Source organism: Suncus etruscus, chromosome 17 (assembly GCF_024139225.1).
Source record: "Suncus etruscus isolate mSunEtr1 chromosome 17, mSunEtr1.pri.cur, whole genome shotgun sequence".
Classification (NCBI taxonomy): Eukaryota; Metazoa; Chordata; class Mammalia; order Eulipotyphla; family Soricidae; genus Suncus; species Suncus etruscus.
In genome coordinates this window covers 10393091-10412656 of record NC_064864.1, presented here as the reverse complement: position 1 = coordinate 10412656, position 19566 = coordinate 10393091, and the positions used below count along the sequence as shown (strand labels likewise).

At 38.2% G+C, this 19566-nt stretch overlaps 1 protein-coding gene and 1 non-coding gene across 2 annotated transcripts in view; one reads left to right on the top strand and one right to left on the bottom strand.

The window, feature by feature from the left end:
• BICC1 (BicC family RNA binding protein 1) overlaps positions 1–19566 on the top strand; it is a 309226-nt gene that overhangs the window by 197996 nt on the left and 91664 nt on the right. The window lies entirely within an intron of this gene.
• LOC125995498 (U6 spliceosomal RNA) lies at positions 3689–3792 on the bottom strand. The gene has a single exon (XR_007491012.1). It is a non-coding gene; the product is annotated as a U6 spliceosomal RNA (small nuclear RNA).

The window sequence follows — 19566 nt, the reverse complement described above, 5'->3', positions numbered from 1 at the left end:
ATCTTAAGGTGATACCCACTAGATTCTGGGTTTCTCAGTAACATACTTTTATAATGAAGAGGTTGCCAACATTTTTTTTAATTAAAAATGGTCATAAATCAGATTTCTTTGTTACTGGGAAATGCCAAGAGCCACTTTAATGATTATTAGTACATTTTCTACTGAAATTTTAACGATTTAAATCATTGGTAGGGCTAGGGAGATTGTATCAGGCTTTAGATGCTTATCTTGCAGGCAGTGAACCTGGTTTGATCGCTCCTATTATGTATGAACCCCTGAGCATTGCCGGGAGTGACCACTAGGCACCAGTGTGTGTGTGTGTGTGTGTGTGTGTATGTCTAAGGGAGGGAGGAATGGGATGAATGGAAAGAGAGAGAAGGCTTCTATTGCTTATTCAGATTAGAATTTGTTTCTTTATTTTTGTCGGACAATTTAATTTTTGGTCACACCTAATGATGCTTAGGGGTTCCTTCTGGCTCTGCACTCAGAAATTACTCCTAGAGGTACTCTGGGGCTCATATGAAATGCTGGGTATCAAACCCGAGTAGGGCTCATACAAGGCAAATGCCCTACCCACTGTACTATCTCTCCAACAGTTCACTTTTAATGAGAGTAAAAATTTAGTGCTTTGACCAGCTCTTCTCTTTCAATTAAAATTAGGTCTTTGCAGCCTGCAGTGAGAAGAATGAAAATAGAAAGAATAAAAATAAAAAAGTACATGGTAAACATATATGTTATTATTTGTATTCAGAGAAGACCATATTACTCTTCCCTAAGAACCTAATCTTTTAGTCTGTTTCAATGATCATCGAATAAGAACAACAGTAAAAACCATAGATAGCAATAACCATTACTGAACAAATTTTAAGGCATATGGGTTCTATAATTTACCTTACATAAAAGAGCTTTGTAAGACGAGGAAAATTTCATTTCAAAACAAAAGAGAAGGCTTAGAGAAGTTATAAAACTTTACACACAACTTTCCTTGACTTGGATTCATACCTGAGGGTCATTTAGCTCGTAATCCAGCCTCATTACAGAGCTTAAAACATCTAGAATTGAATCGTGAGGCTAAAACTATATATATGGTAACAGGAATTTCTTTTTTACTACTTTAGTAATTAAATTTTTCTAATTTCAGTTAGAAATTTTTAATTTCCTTCTCTTTCACTCTCCCATTTCTTCCTCCCTCCTTTATATTCTCCCTTCCCTCCCTTCCTCCTTTCTCCCTTCTCTTATCTTCTCTTTTCTTCCCCCTCCCTCCCTCCCTCCCTCCCTCCCTCCCTCCCTCCCTCCCTCCCTCCCTCCCTCCCTCCCTTCCTTCCTTCCTTCCTTCCTTCCTTCCTTCCTTCCTTCCTTCCTTCCTTCCTTCTTTCCTTCCTTCCTTCCTTCTCTCCCTTCCCTCCCTCCTTCCTTCCTTCTCTTCTCTTCACTTTTCTTTCTTTTTTCCTTTTCTTTACTTTTCTCCATGCAGCCTTCCCCCAGATCCTCAGATAATTGTTTTTTGGTTTTTACTGTAATGAATCCTCCCATTACTTGGTGGTGGTCAGACACCAAGTGGTGCTCAGGGCTTACTCCTGGCTATATGCTCAGGGAATCACTCCTGGAAGGACTCCGAATCCATAAAGGATGCTTGTCATAGAATCCAAGTCAGCTGTGGGCAAGGCAAGCATCTTCAATGCTATATTATTTCTCTTCCCCCATTCCCTTATTAATTTTATATTTCAACCGGTTTTTTTTCAGGATTAATGTTTAAAAAGTATTAATAGTACTTGGAGTGCTGCTACACTTTGTTATCACCAAGTGTTGAGATCCTTCCAGCATGTTCCACAGCCCCTTCCCTTCTCTTCTCCACTTAGCATCATTTGGGAGTTCTTTTGGCCATTCTGTTTTAATTTTATGGCCTGTACACAGATAAGTCTCCTCAGACTCCATCTGCGTTATGTCTTTTGCCCACTGAAAAACGAACCGGTTGCCTTTTCTTTTTTGGAACAGTCCAATTTACTTTTCCACTTTTTATTGTCATTATCGTCAAAATGCTCATCAGTTATCATAGAATATTCTGCAGCTGCTGCTTCATGTTGAATAACTCAATTCATGGTAAATAGCTTTTAATCTGTGTATAAAGAACCGACTTTTACCCCCTGGGAAAATCAGATCTTCCACTGTTGTTATGTAAAATGAAACTTTTTTCCTCAGGGAAAAAGAGTATGTGTGGGTGGGAGATTGAGAAAATGTGAACCCTTGTTTGAGAAATGCAGGCAGTTATTGCAAAGGAAGTGTAAGCACGATGGTACATTATGACACTATCTCAGCAATGCCTTTGAAAGATGATAGAATTTGGTGGTGTTGTCTTTTGTTCCAAAGTCCAGTTGGCTTTCGAGAAAAAAATGAGTCTTATCATTATTTATTATAACAAAATATGACGAAAAGACTAATTTAGCCCCATATTTTTATATTTTATTTCCCTTGAGGAATACTATTAAGCATACGTGTCCAAAATCTAAAAGCAGATTAAGTTAAAAATGTCTTTTACAGCTCAGATGTGCAGAAGTTTTATCGTCCCGTTAAAGTGGATTTTTTAATGTAAACATTTTTTTTAGTAATTTTTATGGAGACCAATGTGAATTATAAGTCTTTCACAGTTGTATTTATGGTACATAGTAACAATGAATTTAGGGCCATTTTCACACCAAGTGTTGACCTCCTTCTGCCATATTTCCCAGCATGCCTCCCTTACCGCCACCCTGAGCCCCCTGGACTGCTAGTGTAACAGGTCCCTTTTGTAGTTGTTGTAGCTTGTTGTAGTTTGGAACTCTTGATTCTATTGTCATTGACTTTGGCTTGGGTATTTAGGTCTGATCATTTTTTATTTCCAAAGAGTGGATTTTTAATTAAAAAAAATCTCTTGAAATTATATTCAAATTCCTAAAAAAACCATTAATATATGTAGGATGACAGATGATCATGAAAACAGCTAAAATAGACATAATAGTATCTGTAGTTCCTCTAATGACTAATTACAGTGCCCAACACATGAGGTTGAGAAGTTTGGCGAAAGGGAAGAAAGGAACTGGAGCACACAGGACCAATGCCTCCATCAGTACATCACTTACATGTCTGTATCCATCCTTTCGTTGTCCAGGCAACCTCTTACGATATTTAACATACAACAGTTTATGTTCCTCTTTATTCCCTGTGTTCTTGCTCTGTTAATACTGAAGATTCCTGCTTGGAGAATATGCTGGCTTAAAAACGAGGAGAAGAGTTCCATGTACACAACTTGCAGCAAATCTCAGTGATAATTTCTACTTGACCTTGGTGTTGGTGGGACCAGGTCTCACCTGGAATAGCCTTGGCACTGTGACATTTTTAGTCACCAGGCCTCTGCTGGTGACTCACTGTAGCAGACATTGGAGCCTTTCTCATTGTGATCTGATTCCTTCCACAGTCTAGCTGAAGCTGAATAATACGCCAGGTGGCTAAGTACATGTGGGTTGTGGCTTCCCAGATGTAATCAGCCAGGAGCCATGAATGTTGGCTGAATTAATCTCCGAAAGCAGAACTCTGGGCTAGAAAGTATGTAAGGGGCCCTTTGTGGTTCCAAAGGTCAGTAATATTTTTCAGTATAAATAATTTTCACTCTAATATCGGGTGCTCATTTGGAGCATGTTTATTTTTACTGATGTAAAATATGGGACAGTTCATAAAATGTGCCTTTCATCCTTGTAAAGGACCATGTTTGTCTTCTCTGTATTGCTCCAATTGTAGTAATTAATTGCGCTTGCTACTTAAGACACTCTCAGCAACCTGATGAATTAATCCAGAATTGCATCTCTTGGGCTTCAGGATCAGCTGTTTTGGGAGCTGTGAAAAAAATATAGTGGTCAGTGACATCACTGTACAGCTTTCGATTCCGTGTCTATAAAATGAGAATCTAAGTGGTAAATACTACTTAGGGGATTTGATTTGCCATATTTTTTTTGTACCATAAGACATGCTTTCCCCCCTCAAAAGTGCATCTTATGGAGCAAATGCCGCCTGGAGCTGAAGCCTGAGTGCAGAGGAAAAGAACATCAAAAACTATGTGCGTCTTATAGAGAGAAAAATATGGTATATCTTAGATCAGTGGTCCTCAAACTATGGCCCGTGGGCCACATATTGTATTTGTATCTGTTTTGTTTCTTCATTGCAAAATAAGATCTATGCAGTGTGCATAAGAATTTGTTCATAAGGTTTGTTTTTACTAGAGTCAGACCCTCCAATGGTCTGAGGGACAGTGAACTGGCTCCCTGTTTAAAAAGTTTGAGGACCCCTGTCTTAGATAGTATAAACTACATATTCTAATGTCCCTAGGAAAAGTTCGAGGATTGTCAGGAATTGGTAGAAGGATCTGGACTAAATTAATAAGGTGTGCGTGCATGCGTGTGTGTGTGTGTGTGTGTGTGTGTGTGTGTGTGATATGCAACAGTGTTCAGGGATAATTACTGGCACAGAATCATTAACTCCAGGTGATGATCATGGGGCCAAATAGGTTGCCAGGGTTTGAACCTGGATTTGCTACATGCAAGACAAAAGGCAAGCACTTTACCCATTGTACTATCTCTGGACTCCCCCCAAAAATAGGTTGTTTTAAAAAAAATTATGCATTTTTTATTTATTTACTTATTTATTTATTGGGCTACACCCTGTGGTGCTCAGGAGTTACTCTTGGCTCTCCACTCAGAAATTGCTCCTGGCAGGTTTGGGGGACCATATGGGATGCCAGGGATCAAACCAGGGTCCTTCCTGGGTAGGCCACATGCAAGGCAAATGCCCCACCGCTAAGTCATCACTCTGGCACAAGAATACAATTTTAACAGGTGACAAGAGATCTGTTTACTCTTCTGTCTGCTTTCCTCTGGTTATCTGTAACTGTGTTTGTGTTCGTGTGTGTGTATGTGTTTGTTTGTGTGTGTGTGTGCTTGTCACTTTGGCAAGGACTTTAACTTATTTTCTTCCAATTTCAGTGTTTAATAAAACTCTCGAATCTGTGATCATTCTGATAAAAAAAAATGTTCATTCTGGGAAAGTTTGGAAATGCTTTCTGGTTAGAATGAGATTTTTCTGGCATGTTGGACTGTGGTCTTTGGCTATAAATTCCTAAAATGCTGACCTAGTTGAATTATTTTTGTTTTAAACACAATTGCTAACATTTCCAGTGGCCCATATGGACTTGATAAATAAATTGCTTCTGCTTACTGTATAAGTGAATCGACTGAGGAATAATTATGATTTTGGGAATCGCGAGCAATTTTTCTTCATTGAACTTGATGCTGAAGTGAATTTGGAAAGCATTCTTTGTCATCATAATTTTGGGGTTTCAGAATTGTTTGGATTTTCAGGAAATTGGTGGTAACTTTATATTAGCTGAGAAAAGTAAAATTTAAAATTCTCAGCAAAGAGGAAAACGATTCACTTTTTCATCGAAACATTTATTTTTCAAGAGACTTTGCTTGCCAGCGTGTGTGCTGAAGTTCCCGGCATGACCTTTCGACCCATCCAGAAATTGTTTTCTTTGTCGAAACGTGAAACCATGTGAAGGTTGTTCATAATGGGAAGGTGGGTTACTTTGTGGTGTGTAGTACCCCAAAACGAAAACAGCTCCATGGCATTTCACAGCTGCAAGCGGATTCGGTTTCTAGAACCGTCAGTCAAACAGCTCTTAGGGGCTGAGTTTTCATTCCCTCGCCAACTGCCACTAGTGCATACTAGGAAATGAATCACAGTGACTTCTCTGAAGATATCCAGTGACAAATAGTATTGAGATATAGTTCTCCTTTTTTTTTTTTTGTTTTTGGGCCATACCAGGTGACACTCAGGGGTTACTCCTGGCTATGCGCTCAGAAATCACTCTTAGCTCAGGGGACCATATGGGATGCCAGGGAATCGAACCGAGGTTTGTCCTGGGTCAGCCGTGTGCAAGGCAAATGCCCTACTACTGTGCCACTGCTCCAGCCCCTATAGTTATCTTTTCTTTTTTTTTTAAATTTTTTTATTTTTAATTATGAGTACAAGGATGCAAAGAAAGAGGACAAGGTAAAGTTACAGTGGAAGGACAATCAACCATAACATAAGTCTCAGAAGTCCCCTTGCTGATATCTTAACTTTGAATTTTCAGCCAAAGAACATTAGGATAAATAAGACAGAATCCATGTAATTACTTTGTCCCTCAAGTCAGGGGACCAAGATCCCCCACACACCAGGCTGGTCTTCAGGGCCACGCCTGGTTAATTGGGCCCTGGGGGGAGGTGGGGTGAGAAATTCCTCCCTATGCATCCAAAAATACAGAGACACGGCTGGGCTCAGAACACTCCGCATGCCAGGATTTCTGGGTGTGTTTGACTAGTTATCTTTTCTTAAGGAGAAGGAAATCACCTTGCTATTTCTTTCATGCCATAGCAAATAAAAATGTTTATGAAGTATTTTCTTTTGAACATGCTTTGACAGTAGTATGATCATGTATATTCTTTTCTTCTTTTTTTTTTTTTTTTTGGCTACACCCGTTTGATGCTCAGGGGTTACTCCTGGCTAAGTGCTTAGAAATTTTCCCGGCTTGGGGAGACCATATGGGACGCCTGGGGATCGAACCTCGGTCCTTCCTTGGCTAGCGCTTGCAAGGCAGACACCTTACCTCTAGCACCACCTCACTGGCCCCTCAAGTATATTCTTTTTATGGATGCTTGCTTTGGTGGACTGCAACCAGGAGATGTTTTTCTTGTCTTACTGGGAATACTCACCTACATGCAGTGTTGCATGTGCTTACCAGATATACTCACTGTAGCAGCATAAAAGATATAAAATTAGGGCCAGAACGATAGTAAGTAATATGGGGTAAGGATCATGTGGTTCTCAGAAAACCACAGGAGTGGTTTCTAAGCACAAAGTCACAAGTAAAACCCTGAGCATCAACACATGTGATTTCAAAAGAAAAAAGAAGAAAAAAATTGTAATAACAGTTAATTTGGTGCCACAACCAGCAATGCTCAGGGCTTATTCCTGATTCTGTGCTTTTGGCTATCATTTGGTAGTTTTTTGGGGGAGCTAAATACAGTGCTGGGGATCAAACTGGAGTCAGTCACATGCAAGGTAAACTATTTCTCCTGTCTTCTCAAAGTTAACATTTGGTGGGGCCACACCTGGCTATGCGCCAAGGGTTACTCGTGGTTCTGCACTCAGAAATTGCTTCTGGCAGGCTCGGAGAATCCGGTGGGATGCCGGGAAATCAAACCTGTGTCTGTCTCAGGTCGGCTGTATGCAAGGCAAATGCTCTACCACCGTGCTATTGCTCCAGCCCCCAAAGTTAACATTTTTAAGTGCCTGCTATATCCCAAGTTTTGGTGTTAGATCATAGCCCCCCTGCTAAGCAGGCGTATCCACCATGTCATGATTGGAAATCTCACCAATAAATTGGTAATGTTATTCAAATGGATATTTTTCTTTATTTTTGTCTTAAAGCCCCATGCTCTGTTAGCCACTCAGAGTTTCATAGTGAAGTTAGATAATGAAGAATATCAAAAGTCAATTATTGCAATGAAATTCATGGAATTCCACTGAGTGTCCCAACTTGTGCTCTTTGTACATTAAGTAACAGAGTGAAATTAAATTTCTCCTAGGTACTTGTTTCACTTGTTACCTGGCTAAATGTAAACTCAGAGTTAAGTTTGTTTACTTTTTTAATATTTCTCTGTTAGATACTGAATCCTGAGGACCCTCCTTGGTGCCTCCAAGCTTCTCCATAATCTCCTCTTGCCTGTTGCAATACAAATTCTTAAAGGACTGTCTGAAAAATATTCCCAAGAGATTATTTCTATTGCTCAGATATCTCCACCTTTCAGTTTCTTCCCCAGTTCCTTCCTCTCTTCCCACCTGACTTCTAGTGCCCCCTATTGGCAGGTCAACTTTCTTGCTCTTCTCTCCAATCCTCTGCATCTGTTGATTCAGACAGTTGCTGGATTGAGTAAGTAGACGCTGTTGAACCCTTGAAAAACATGAAACGAATGATTGATATTCCATCCAGTGCAGATGAAGATGAATATGCAATTTTCAGTAACACCCAAACTTGACTAATAGTCTACTATTGACTGTTTCTAATAGTCTGCCTTACTAGCAAAATAAACAATTAACGTATTTTGTGTGTACCATAAATAATAATAAATAATCATAATAAATTTTTATATTTTATAATTTATATAACATTATATTTTATATATTAAATACTTATATCATAAAATTATATATTACAATATATAAAGTTTTAACATAATATGATAATTTTATTATAAATCTATAAATTTATATAAGTACATATTATATAACATTTTATATATAATGCTATTATATATAATGTATAAACATATAAATGATATTGTAATATATACTTATAGTAATAAGTAAACTACAGAAAGGGTATGCAAGTAAAAATAAGAGGAAATACAGATAGAGTGTTGTATCTGCTCCATAGATTTCATTGACTGTTTACAAGAAGATTATGGGTAAATGGGTCAGGACAATTCAAATCTGTGTTCAAGGATCAGGTGTAAGTTAAAAAGTCATTGCCTCTTGATTGGATGAATCTAGAAGTCAGACTATACTTAAAGTGAGTCTGCAAGTCACGTTGAATAACTTTTTTCTGGCAGAATAATGACTAATTTACTGACATGTTTTAGATACATTTTAAATCAAGAAATGGAGGCCCAAAGACATTTGCTGAAAGTACCAAATGCTGGCATCAAAGAGAAATTTCAATAAATTTTACTTACGTGACTTTTTATGTTCCATAAAATATTAAAACATTTTAAATCTTATTTAAGATGAAAAGAAAACATTCGTTTCAGTGGCTTTTCTATTTTTGGGTAAGTTTCCACCAGAAAATAACTACCAGGACACATGGAAATGGATACATTTTATCCTTAGGTTCTTATGATACCATATAGGACTTTTTACAAAAGGTCTTTTGGTAACACATGGCAATGCTTAGAGATTACATCTAACTCTACACTCAGGAATTACTTGCAGTAGTGCTCAGAGGACCAAAAGAGATGCCTGTTATTGAACTTAGGTCAGCTGCATGCAAGGCAAGAACCCTACCTGCTGTCCTATCTCTTCTGACCCTTATATAACATTTTAAATGAACACTGTTCTATGTTTCTTGTATTTTGATCTAAGGTTGTTGCATATAACAATAGCCATATATTCCCTAGGGTTTCCTGGCTTTAGTTTACAAAATGAACTATAAACTCAGGACATCAGAAGTCCAAGATGAATCCTTTTTATAAAAGGCTTGAAGAGCACTCTGATCAGCAGGTCTCAAGTTGTAGGAAGAAACTTAATAGTGGGTGATATTTTTTCCCCTTAATATACTTTAATTTTTTGTGTTCTCATGTCTTTCTTGGTTCATCATGCAGGATCTAATCAGCGATTTTGCACATGTTTGTTAAATTCAAGGCAGAACTTTAGTGGTGGTCCTGAATGAGCCAAATTTTAATCTTATTTGAACTTATCTAGATCTCTAAGTTGGAAATCAGATTTCCAAACAAGATACTTATTGGACAAAGTCAGTGAGAAGGAAGAGAAAAGATCTTGGGTTATATAGAGGAACAGTTTAGACTCCAGTGGAGTCTTCCAGACTATCTTCCATTACCCTAAGAGAAGCTTTGGATCTGAGGAGGCCTTCAGAATTGTCCCAAATTAGGTCTTGGAGACAGGTTTTTATTCACTGTTTCAATTTTACTTTTTTTTTTTAATGAATACTTTGATTTACAAAGTTATTCACAGTTGAGTTTTAGGCAAACTATGTTCCAGTACCAGTCTTAACACCAGTGTCGGTTGCCCAGGTTTTGAGATTCACTGACATGAAGAAAGCCCCTGGAAGAGGAGGTATGATGGCCCCATAGTTTTCTTCAGGAGAGGAAGTCTCCAAAGGTGATTGACAGTTGAGTTTGTTGCTCAGCATCCTGGGAAACTGAGTTCTGGGACCTTGAAGGAAGCTATGTCTTACTCAGTATTTGTGGTCATCTCCAGCCCTTCTTTCAAATCTTAAGTAGCTTTAATCTGGCAATTTATGGTAGGTGATATCTCCCCTAGTTTGCCTACTTGAATTCTGATTCACTCTTGAGATTTTATCTTGTATCTTTCTTACCCAAGGAAGCTCTGACCAGTTTAATGTCTCTTATGTAAGCCCAAAGCACTTCTTAATTGTCCTCTGTTGAATTCATTGCCCTTCTCTTCTTACTGTACTGTCTTTACTCCTGGGAGTTCCCTAGATGAGGTATGAAGGTGACTTGTTCTCTGTATTCATAATAGTATGTGATATATTATCAACTCTCACAAATAGATGTTCATTCTCTGAAATAGAACAATAGAACTGAGGTTGGCTGGCTTTTTGGATATTGTTTGTATATCAAATATTTCTTCTTTTCTAAAACATTATTTTGAATCACATACTTTTATGATTAAATTTGATACTTAATATTGAGTTTTGTACTTCTACAAATACAGCATGCTGTGTTTTTTTTCCCCCTGATCCTGTTCATTCTTGTGAAAAATCAATACCAGATATTTCAAGTAAGTCATCACAGAAATGGAAAATATCGGTCAGCTTGGAGTGTTTATGAATGACTAAATTTCCATAAGATACTGCAGTAACTTTTGTTCCATTGGATTTCTCTGATTCAGTGACTCCTTTCTGGGAGGGTCTCCCATGCAGTGCTTAGGGCCCGAGAGGCCATACCATCCAAGGACCAGTGGCATAGTGCTGGGAGCAATTAGTTGTGTGACGCTACTTGAACCTGTGGAGCTATTTTGTTGCCCCTATATTGAAGATGCACTTTTATTTATTTTTTTTCTTTTTTTTTTTTTTGGGGGGTGGTCACACCCAGCAGCACGCTCAAGGGTCACTCCTGGCTCTATGCTCAGAAATCACTCCTGACAGACCCGGGGGACCATATGGGATGCCGGGATTCTGTATGAAAGTTAATTGTGTTTAGAAAGTTAATTCAGATGTTAGCTATGGTATAGGAGTTCATGTGTTATCAGGAAACTTAGTAAAAGTATCACAATTTTGGTTTAGAGTTAATAACTGTACAGTACTCCTTAACAAGAGGAGTAGGAAGAATTGAAGAAAATAGAACTACATTTACAAAACTTTGATTTTTTTTTTTTTTTTTTTTGGTTTTTGGGCCACACCCGGCGGTGCTCAGGAGTTACTCCTGGCTATCTGCTCAGAAATAGCTCCTGGCAGGCACGGGAGACCATATGGGACACCGGGATTCGAACCAACCACCTTTGGTCCTGGAGAACCAACCACCTTTGGTCCTGGATCGGCTGCTTGCAAGGCAAACGCTGCTGTGCTATCTCTCCGGGTCCCAAAACTTTGATTTTTATGCAGTATCCTGGAAAACTTTGATTTTTATCCCAAAACTTTGATTTTTATGCAGTATCCTGGAAAACTTTGATTTTTATGCAGTATCCTGGACTCAGTTCACATATAGTGCGCACACACACACACACACACACACACACACACACACACACACACACACACACACACATACAGAGCCCATAAAGACAAAACCAACATTCTTGTTTTAATATTTCCAATACTTCCAAATCTAGTTACTATCTTAGCAGTTCTGACATGAATTAGAATATTTTTCTCCTTTCTTGATTTTGTGATATTTTGGACTAATTTTTTTCCTAGAACTGATCATCCTTAAATTGTATTTACAGTTGTCAGTCTACATATTCATATATAAAATCTCTATCTATAATACTTTCAAGTAAATTTAATCATTTCTAATAAAAATGAAAACACTATCTCCGTTTTGCCACTGTGATGTCTCCTGCTAATCCCCCTGACAAAGAAAACTTTTCCTTTGATCTTGACAATCTGAGCTAATAAATCTTGCGTTCTTTGCTTTTGACAGGTTATTCAGTCAGCCTAGTTTTGAAGTACTTTTCTAGTTTTGAGGTGCAATTATCACTTACAGAATGTGCCTGGGTCGGGATCAGGAGATTTGGGTTTGAGTTTTTACTTGATAATATGTAGCTGGACTTATTTAACTGATTTTATCAACATTTTTTATCTGTAAAGGACCAATACTGGGTGTTCCTTCATTGGTTCCTTGTAGGATTTAAATGCAGGAATCTCTGGGGAGTGCTTAGAGGAGTTGTGGCTCGAAGCCCCTAGTGAATGGTAGTGATTGTTATTGTGACCCAGAGCCTGGCAATAGCATATGCTTTTATTTCTCAATTTCAAAGTTAATTTTTGAAACCAAAGTTTATTTCCCTATTGAATCTTAAAATTTTTGCACACGTAGGAAGAAAAGACCATGACAATTTAGAAATTATATTTTGGAAACTTGAGAGTCTTAAAAGTTTTTGGCTGCTTTCTGAAACTCCTTTGACATTTAGAAGTTTTCAAGACACTGTCAGGTATTTCCAAATGTAACAGGGTCTGATTCATTTGGATGAATCTAATGGCTTATGAATTTATTTGATTATGTCAGGCATTTGTTCTCAATGTGTGTGTTTTGTAAAAAAAAAAGTATGCAGCAAAATTGCTTTTGGTGAAAGAAGCTGAAGAAATTAGTAATTTCTAAATCACTGTTTATGTCTTTTCATTTTTGTCCCGAGTTTTAATAGCTCTCCACGACAGAGTGGAGAACAAAGTGCAAGAGGGATCCAGTCAAGTGACTAACTTATTCTGGAATACCTCATAGTAGAAGTGACATTTGGGTTGGCTTCGAAGGATAAATTGCTCACCAGAGGGAGAAAGGGACGGGTGTGGGGTGGCTTTTACAGATCAATGGAGTGACATGTGCAAACACAAGAGCTGTTGAAAACCACATTTTTCATAACTGGGAGAAATGAACTACTGTGATCTTGAGAAATAGTGTGAATATTGCCTCTGGGGCTGTGCAGAAATGGCTCGAAGTGGGAAAGGTGTGTCAGGAAACTAGAAAAAGATTTGGGACCAAACTGAGGATATGTGCTTGCTAAGAATCTTGTTCTTTAAACCTAGAAAGTGGTGTTTACATTTATGTTTAGAAAGAAATCCGATTGGAGATGAGCAGATGTGGAAGAATAGATGAGTGATTGGAAGGGATGGACCATAATCCAGAAGAGATAAGAACAAGAGAGGTTAGGAAATTGATGCTTGCACAATAAAACTGATTTGCAGGAGAAGAAAGGATTTAACTAGCATATTTTTGGGGTGTATATGATAGAAAATTATAGTCCTCATGACACTCCACGAAAAATGTATTTTGCATCTGATTTCTAAAAAGTTGAATATATTCTTTTACAAAGCTTACAATACCCAAGTAAGTTGGGATGGGAAAGCATGCATTAAGCAAAGTGAGATAATTTTGCTCTAATTGCATTACCTCATAATCTTTAATCAGTCTTTTCAGATCTTCAGAGTCTCAGATAGAGTAATAGAAATGTATCACAGCACTTGCTAGTTTTATTTTATTTTATTATTTTATTTTATTTTCAGTTTTGGGGCCACACCAAGCAGTGCTCAGGGGTTACTCTTGGCAGGCATGGGAGACATATTGGAATGCAGAGAATTGAATCCAGGTCCATCCTGGGTTGGACATGCACAAGGCAAATGCACTACCCACTGTGCTATCTCTCTGGCCCCGTTAGTTTTATTTTATTTTATTTGACAGATATTTTGAAATTTATTTTTGTATCTGGCATTCAGTAGCATTAACATTTATTGGATTAAGTCATTGGCTGATTTAACAGAGACCTAAGAAAGTGTGTAAAAAACACTTTTTTTTCTGAAAATATTTTTTTAATTTTTTATTTTTAATTATGAGAACAAAGATGAAAAGAAAGAGGACAAGGTAAAGTTACAGTGGAAGGACAATCACCCGTAACATAATTCTCAGAAGTCCCCTTGCTGATATCTTAACTGAACTTTCAGCCAAAGAACATTAAGATAAATAAAACAGAATCCATGTACAATTACTTTGTCCCTCAAATTCCCAGATTGTAATACATTATAATATTTCTTAGCAGCAGACAAGGCAATCTAAAGCCATAAAACTTATGTAACTCCTTAGACATTAGAGGCATAGTATTTTTTTACATTTCCATGTACATGCACATTAGTTTAAGTTAACCTCAAAAGTTGTTTTTTTTTTAAAGGATTAGAGTCAAAGGAGCACAGTAAAAAACGGTGTTAGAGTGACAATTGTTGTTTGTATAGGCCCACCAAAATATGAGGGGCATGAAAAGGAATAACCTTGGCCTAAATACAAAGAGACCCTACCCCTGAAGTTTCCTGATATAAGACCAACCCTAGGCTCCAGGCAAGCTAGATCATCCAATCCAAGACATTGTCTGTAGTGCCAACACACTTTTATTTTTCACATAGTCTCTGTTGTTGGTATCATGTTTCTGTATTAAAGATCCTGGAATCTGCATATCCTACATTGAAGTCAGGATGTGGAGCGTCCTCTAGTTTCACCTCACAATTAAAGGGCAATGCAGAGAGCCCTGTCCTGTAAATAGGTTGTTGTTGTTGTTGTTGTTAAGTCTTCTCAGTGTTAAGGGAAGTCTCTTTTGAGCAGGTCGATGTCTGAGCCGTAGTAGGGTCTTCTGTGGTAGAGGATTGCTTCCAGGTGATGTTATAGACAAACTTGGATGTTTCATGGATGGCTTCCCTGGTTCAGGGGTGAATGGAGGATGCCCATTCTTCTGAGGCCTGTGCCAGGTCGTTATGTCAATGTTCAGGGTGTAAGGTCCTTTTGCACTACAAGATTTGTGTGTTCCAATCTCTATTAAATAGGATCTTATTTGTATGTATAGTATTTTCCCATTTTAATGTGCCTATGCAAAAGAGGAACAATGCCACATGGTGTTATTGGTGCATATGGGGGCCATAAGAACAAGTCCAACAATCCTCATGACATGGTTCAATCAACAGCATTAAACTGAGGAACTCTTTCACCAAAATTCCTTATTGAACAGCTCACAAAGAGAAGATAAAAAGTGGTTAGAATCATCACTGTATAAGAGAATATTTAGTAAGACTTACGGCTGTCAGAGAAAAAACACATAAAAGATTCAAAAGAAATACATGTCCATTTTATGTCTTTTGAAATAGTTGGGGGTTGTTACACACAATGCACGGCTTTGGTCTGTGATTAGGATTGTGCAGTACTGAAGTTAAAAAGAGTAATGTGGGTTAGTGATGTTTGGGAGAGTGAGAGAGTGAAGGAGTAAAAATGAGATTTGTAGGGGTGTGGAAAAGGGCAGAATACAAAATGGACATTCTAGATAGGCCAAACATAAGGATAGAGAAAACTCTTAAGCGCCCCCGCGCGGTTTTCCACATGTAGACTCTGTCAGAAATTGACAGTGACAAAGTTAGTGCAACCGAGCAAATCTCAGCACACCCCAAGTTAGGACCCACCATTTCTGGCCGCCTGGGCTGGAACCCAGGGAAGACCTGGAGGCCGGGGGCAGAAGAGGGGACGGCTGGGGGCCTATTAAGGCTTCCAGTGCACCCAAGTTAGGGAGAAGGCCTTCCACATGGGGTCTCCCAAACCCCATGCCAGCTAGAGCTAGTCTCCAGCTCAAGAGAGAATTGAGAGAGAGCTGGAAGCCAGGATCTGCTCGCCCTCCACCCAGTGCCCTTCCCACCCTAGTGCAGGGGGAAGGGCGGGGAAAGCTTGGGACCCCATCCAGGAGGGACCCCCTGACACCCACCTTGTCTGGCCACCTGGGCTGCCCCTCCAGAAGGCCTGGAAGCCGGGGGCAGAAGAGGGGACAGCTGGCTGGGGGCCTATCAAGGCTCCCAGCGCACCCAAGTTAGGGAGAAGGCCTTCCACATGGGATCTCCCCAAACCCCATGCCCTAGTTTTATTTTAAATAAATGTTATTGTCCAGGTGATTTGAACCACTCTTAACAGTGTTCAGGGCTTACTCCAGGCTCACTGCTTAGAAGTCAACCCATATAGGGCAAGGAACTAAATGAGTCAGCTGCACTCAAGGCAGATAACCTACTAGCTGTACTGTCTCTCCATTCCTTTCAAGAAATTTCTTACCTTGTTGTGTTGAGAGAGAGTTTATGGTCTTCCATTGCAAAGTGGAAAAGAGACTTACTAAGATTAAATATATTATCTAAGGATCTTATAATAAATGGGAAATCCTTAACTTTTAAATTCATGTTTTTTATTTTACATGGTACTCTTTTCTTGTGGAAATGGTTGGATTTAGGTTTTGACATGAGGAAGGAAGCCAAGACCAACTCAGATGCTGCTGATTTGAACGAGCCTGGTTGCTGGCACTTTGAACTGACATAGAAAATATGAGTGAAGGAGAGTTATAATTTTGTTTTGTACATGTGGGAATGGAATGGGCAATCCGTTAAACTTTGATCTTGTTTTGAAGGTACTTGTTCATGTCCAGTAAGCAGTTGGAATTCCAAAAAAACATACTTTAAAAAAAAACTTGACAGAATTTTAACTCTGGGCTATAAAATGGGATATTAAAATCTGGATATTCAATTTCATTATGACTTTAAAGAAAAGTTCCTAAGTTAATGTCCAAAACTACCAGAGTAGTCACTTTGAAAATGTCTAATTTTCTAAATGCAATGATTATTTCATCCCCAAGCATCACATTTAATTGTGTATGTCTTGTCAGAAATCTGTCCATAGAAAATTTAAGGAGAAAATATCTCCAGTCACTTTTAGAAAACTTTTATATTCTCTAGTACTGTTAAGGCTGTTGTTTTAAACAGTGCTCCTTTAATTGAATTTCTATATTTCAATGGTGCTTTCTAAAATTGTTCTCCTATGCTCTCATTATCTATCTGTATGATATAGGGAAAAATTCTGGTTCTCTTGTGTCTTTCTAATGTCTTTGGTTTGATCTGTATAAAGGTTTATCCTTAACATCATTAGATATTGGGATATTGGTTGATTGAAAAAAATATATAACTAGATGATTTTTTTCTCCATTACTTCTTTGATTTGCTCTATTAGTAATTTACATAGATAAGTTATAAGAGATTGTGTCAGAGTCCCTCCTTTTACCAATATTATTGGACTTGTGGCAGAGAGAGATTCTTGAATACTCTGGAAGGCATATATATTCAAGTAAGCAATAGAAATAAAATAAAACATTTTAGTAGAAGTTATGTTTTAGGTGAGAATTGGTCTTGGTAGTCACATGATTTACGTTTCATAGGTTCAAAGGGAATACAGATGGATGGGCAAGCCAGAAGCCCCGAGCAGTGTATTAATGGAATAACAAGTGGGTTAGTTTGGCTGGAGTAGAGTTCCCAGAACAGCGTAGTTGGAGACAGGCTTTTTGTGGATAGTGTGTTCTTATTTCTATTTAATTTTTGTCTGTTAGGCCAGAGTTGGTGATGCTCATAGATTACTCCTGGCTGTTTACTCAGAAATTACTCTTGATGGTGTTCAGGGGACCACATGGGATGCTGGGATTGAACATGGGTTGACCATTTGTGAGGCAAGTGTCCTACCTGTACAATCTCTTCAACCCCATGTGTTCTTATTTCTAACACAATTGCTGGGTCTCTCTTAATACCAGTCTGCTTCCAATCCTTCCACAGAGTCTACCATGCCAAGTTTGGTAAGTTGATGCTGCAGATGTTTCTAATTGGGCATCAGGACCCCTTCCCACTTAGCACTTTGAATTATTCTTCTTCTGATTTCTATTTCAACCATTTTGCTGATGATTTTCAGGTAAGTTTAAAGGAAAAGAAACCTAGCTTAATTTTGTTTAGAATTCCAACAAAAATAAAACAAGGAGTCAGCAGCTGTTAAATCACTTATTTGTGTGTAGTTAAAGTACAATTATATTCCAATTTATTACTCTAAATCCGTATATTTTCCTGACCAATACCAAAGGATATATACAAGAAGACATACAGTTTAAAGACAGCAGATTGGTAGGTATGTATGTGTGGGTATATTGAATCTGGATTGTCCAGAAGTGAAAAAAACCTCACAGGCCAGAGCAGTCTCTTTCTGACAGTTCCCAATGCAAGAATGATCCAAGTGACACTGAAAGGCTGTTTTTCAAAAAGCATGAGAGCCCCCAGCAGAGTCAGACTTCCTGAATTCAAAATGATCTATTTCAGGGCTGGAGCTATAGCACAGGGGAGTAAGGCATTTGCCTTGCACACAGTTGACCCGGGTTCGATCCCTGGCATTCTATATGATTCCCTGAGCCTGCCAGGAGTAATTTCTGAGCTCAGAGTCAGTAGTTACCCATAAGCATTGCCAGATGTGGCACAAAATACCCCCCAAAAAAACAAACAAAAGCACAAAAAAGCAAAAACAACAAAAAATATGCCTTCTTGGGCCAGAGTGATAGTATAGTGGGTAGGCATTTGTCTTGATTGTGGTTGGCCTGGGCTTGATCCCCAACATTCCAGATGGTTCCCTGAGCACCAGCTGGAGTATTTCTTGAGTACAGATGGATGGACATTCCTCCCAAAAACAAAAACAAGCAACAAAACAAAACATAAACCTTCTACTTCTGGTCTCCATGTTGGCCTCAATGTGGGCATGTAAGATGCACTTCTGTTTCCATGACTACTTGTGAGGCTGAACCTTCAGGTTGGTTTGCTATAGCATCAGAATTTTATATGGAAAAGAAATTTCACACTCTTTTAGAGTGAAGTCAGTACCTTTTTTTAGAAAAGCAGATGGGTTATACATTAAAAATAAACATAAACTGGTTACTATGTATCCAAGTTATAAGTAAAGCCAGACATAAAGGCAGTCTTTTATGGAATTTAAAATTTTGGCTTATAAATGGTTTCTTCTAGATGGTCCCCATAACAACGAAACTCATTGCTGGTATTAGTTATCATCTTAGGTGTGATATCTTTATGCAACAGAAATGCCTTTTCTATTTAATGACACCCTAAAAAAATAGAGTAGAGGGTTTAATTTTTTTCAAAGTGCTATATTGACAAAAATCTCAAAATCTATTTTAGGTCAAAATTTAATGAGTCTATAATAGTAAATGAGCTGTAAAAATTTTGTTCTGGTGTTGTACTTTTAAATTGATGCTTTCTTCACTTAAGGCAAGAAAACATGTTAATTGGAAATTGGAAAAATGACAGCTTTATAATAGAACAAGTTGCTTTTAAGCACAGTAGGAAATTGTTATTTTAACTATCTTTTTATTTATTTATTTTGGGTCTGGGGGGGCCACATCTGGCTATATGCTCAAAGCCATTCCTGGTTTTGAGCTCAGTAGTGAACCCTAGTGAAGCTCAGGAGACTATATGTAGTGCTGGGGTTGACAGGATATAGATCCCATTAGCTCCAATAATGCTTCATTTATAGTATAATAATGCCTTTCAATGTTTTGGTATTAACTCTTTCCCACTTTTTCTGCTAAAGAAAAATTTCATTTTGTTTTATATTCTAGCTAATATTAAGCTCTCTGAAATCATTCATTTGTTAAAGATTTCAATTTTAAGATAGTTTTATGAAGCTGGAGCAATAGTACAGTGGGTAGGTG